The sequence below is a fragment of the Volvox carteri genome (genome assembly GCF_000143455.1).
Source record: "Volvox carteri f. nagariensis unplaced genomic scaffold VOLCAscaffold_10, whole genome shotgun sequence".
NCBI lineage: Eukaryota > Viridiplantae > Chlorophyta > Chlorophyceae > Chlamydomonadales > Volvocaceae > Volvox > Volvox carteri.
Window position 1 is genome coordinate 605299 of NW_003307553.1, and position 3550 is coordinate 608848.

Here is a 3550-nt window from a genome sequence, read left to right on the forward strand (position 1 = left end):
GTCGGCATCTTGGCACGAACCTGGGGAAGGAAATCGTGAATGTGTGGAACAAGGGATGGAACAATCACAGCCCCCCGCGCCTGCGGTTGAGACTAACGCACCTCCCACATGTTTTAGCTAGTTACATCAACAATGCTGTGCCTGTCGGACGGTGCGAGCTGGTGATTTAACTTGTCATGCTTGAACACAGCAGGAGAAATTCTTTGTTAATTAAACATTAAATACATGCCTGAAGTATGTAACATATGACTTTCAAATTAACAACAGGGTGTAAGGGAGCTGACTGAGTAAGGATTGGCAACAGGCCAAAAGGAAGTTGGCTGCCTTGCCCTGCTAGCTGGCATATACTGATCTTTTCCGTTGGATAAATGCGGCTAAGCCTAAGGGCTTTGTTTACTGCCGCGCCTGAATGCATATCAAGTCACTGCAAGTGGCTGAAACGAAGGCAATTCAAGTGCACTCCAGAATCCCGGCAGGGATGCTGTATAGTACATTGTGCACATTGTTATAGAGGTAATATACTATGCAGCATTTCAGAAGGGATTCTGGAGTCCATATGGCATGTTGTCACTTTTTAGAAAGGAACAAAACATGAACACAGAGCCAGCATATGACCATTGGGAACATGACTGAATTTACACATATGAGTGGCAATTCATGATCAGTCATGCTGCACAAGGAGCATGACAACTGTCATGACCATGACTCTGCCTCATGACCGGTAACATGACTGGTCATGAGGCCTCATGAGTGGTCATGAGGCAACATGACCAGATCTATGACAGGAAACCCCCTGCATGACCACATCCATGACCAAGTCGTTCCCCGAGTGCAGCCTGCCAGCCTGCCAGCCTGCCAGCCTGCCAGCCTGCCAGCCTGCCAGCCTGTAAGCCTTGCCATTCTTGCCAACCTGATAGCCTTGTCAGCATTGCCAGCCTTGACAGCCTTGCCAGCCTTGCCAGCCTGCCAGCCTGCCAGCCTGCCAGCCTGCCAGCCTGCCAGCCTGCCAGCCTGCCAGCCTGCCAGCCTGCCAGCATTCCAGCCTGCCAGCCTGCCAGCTTGCCAGCCTGCCAGCCTGCCAGCCTGCCAGCCTGCCAGCCTGCCAGCCTGCCAGCCTGCCAGCCTGCCAGCCTGCCAGCCTGCCAGCCTGCCAGCCTGCCAGCCTGCCAGCCTGCCAGCCTGCCAGCCTGCCAGCCTGCCAGCCTGCCAGCCTGCCAGCCTGCCAGCCTGCCAGCCTGCCAGCCTGCCAGCCTGCCAGCCTGTAAGCCTTGCCATTCTTGCCAACCTGACAGCCTTGTCAGCATTGCCAGCCTTGACAGCCTTGCCAGCCTGCCAGCCTGCCAGCCTTCCAGCCTGCCAGCCTGCCAGCTTGCCAGCCTGCCAGCCTGCCAGCCTACCAGCCTGTCAGCCTGCCAGCCTGCCAGCCTGCCAGCCTGCCAGCCTGCCAGCCTGCCAGCCTGCCAGCCTGCCAGCCTGCCAGCCTGCCAGCCTTCCAGCCTTCCAGCCTTCCAGCCTTCCAGCCTGCCAGCCTGCCAGCCTGCCAGCCTGTAAGCCTTGCCATTCTTGCCAACCTGACAGCCTTGTCAGCATTGCCAGCCTTGACAGCCTTGCCAGCCTTGCCAGCCTGCCAGCCTGCCAGCCTGCCAGCCTGCCAGCCTGCCAGCCTGCCAGCCTGCCAGCCTGCCAGCCTGCCAGCCTGCCAGCTTGCCAGCCTGCCAGCCTGCCAGCCTGCCAGCCTGCCAGCCTGCCAGCCTGCCAGCCTGCCAGCCTGCCAGCCTGCCAGCCTGCCAGCCTGCCAGCCTGCCAGCCTGCCAGCCTGCCAGCCTGCCAGCCTTCCAGCCTGCCAGCCTGCCAGCCTGCCAGCCTGTAAGCCTTGCCATTCTTGCCAACCTGACAGCCTTGTCAGCATTGCCAGCCTTGACAGCCTTGCCAGCCTTGCCAGCCTGCCAGCCTGCCAGCCTGCCAGCCTGCCAGCCTGCCAGCCTGCCAGCCTGCCAGCCTGCCAGCCTGCCAGCCTGCCAGCCTGCCAGCCTGCCAGCCTGCCAGCCTGCCAGCCTGCCAGCCTGCCAGCCTGCCAGCCTGCCAGCCTGCCAGCCTGCCAGCCTGCCAGGGTGTCACTTGGGACTATAACTACTACTTAGGCTGTATGGATATCAGAGAAAGCTAGACATAGTTTAGGTCATGTCACTATCATTATATCAGTTGATATGGTGGATTGAAGGTGCTTCATGGGTTGGGGCATGTGTAGGTAAACCGTATTTCCCTTTGCGACCAAAATGTGTGTGAGTCCTTTGGTGTGTTAATATTTTGATTACACCGCAATCAGGTAGCATACTTTCTCATTCCATATGTACTAGGGAGTCTGAAGACACAGTCTGTTTATTGTTTCCGATTTATATTGTTCATATCCAAGTAAGTTGGAGATTTTAGTTAGGGTATATATACAATATATACTATATATATATACCCTATCTAAACCCTCCAACTTACAATAACTACTATATATACTACTTAACTATTATATATTCCCTAACTACTCTCCAACTTACTTGGGTATATATATATTCTATATATACTATAACTACTTTAGGCTGTATATGGATATCAGAGGAAGCTAAGCAGAGTTTGGGTCATGTTACTATCATTATATCAATTGATAGGTTGGATTGAAGGTGCTTCATGGATTGGGGCATGTGTAGGTAAACTGTATTCCCTTTGCAGCCAAAATGTGTGAGAGTCCTTTGGTGTGTTAATATTTGATTACACCGCAATCAGGTAGCATACTTTCTCATTCCATATGAACTAGGGAGTCTGAAGACACAGTCTGTTTATTGTTTCCGATTTATGTTGTTCATATCCAAGTAAGTTGGAGGGTTTAGTTAGGGTATATATATACTATATATACTATTACCTATACCCTAACTAAATTCTCCAACTTACTTGGGTATATATATATTCTATAACTACTACTTAGGCTGTGTGGATATCAGAGGAAGCTCAGCAGAGTTTGGGTCATGTTACTCTCATTATATCAGTTAATATGTTGGATTGAAGGTGCTTCATGGATTGGGGCATGTGTAGGTAAACTGTATTTCCCTTTGCAGCCAAAATGTGTGAGAGTCCTTTGGTGTGTTAATATTTGATTACACCGCAACCAGGTAGCATACTTTCTCATTCCATATGAACTAGGGAGTCTGAAGACACAGTCTGTTTATTGTTTCCGATTTATGTTGTTCATATCCAAGTAAGTTGGAGGGTTTAGTTAGGGTATATATATACTATATATACTATTACCTATACCCTAACTAAATTCTCCAACTTACTTGGGTATATATATATTCTATAACTACTACTTAGGCTGTGTGGATATCAGAGGAAGCTAAGCAGAGTTTTGGTCATGTTACTATCATTATATCAATTGATAGGTTGGATTGAAGGTGATTCATGGATTGGGGCATGTGTAGGTAAACTGTATTACACACCCACACACCCTCCCACCCACTTACCCACCCATCCACTTACCCACCCATGCACTTACCCACCCACCCAC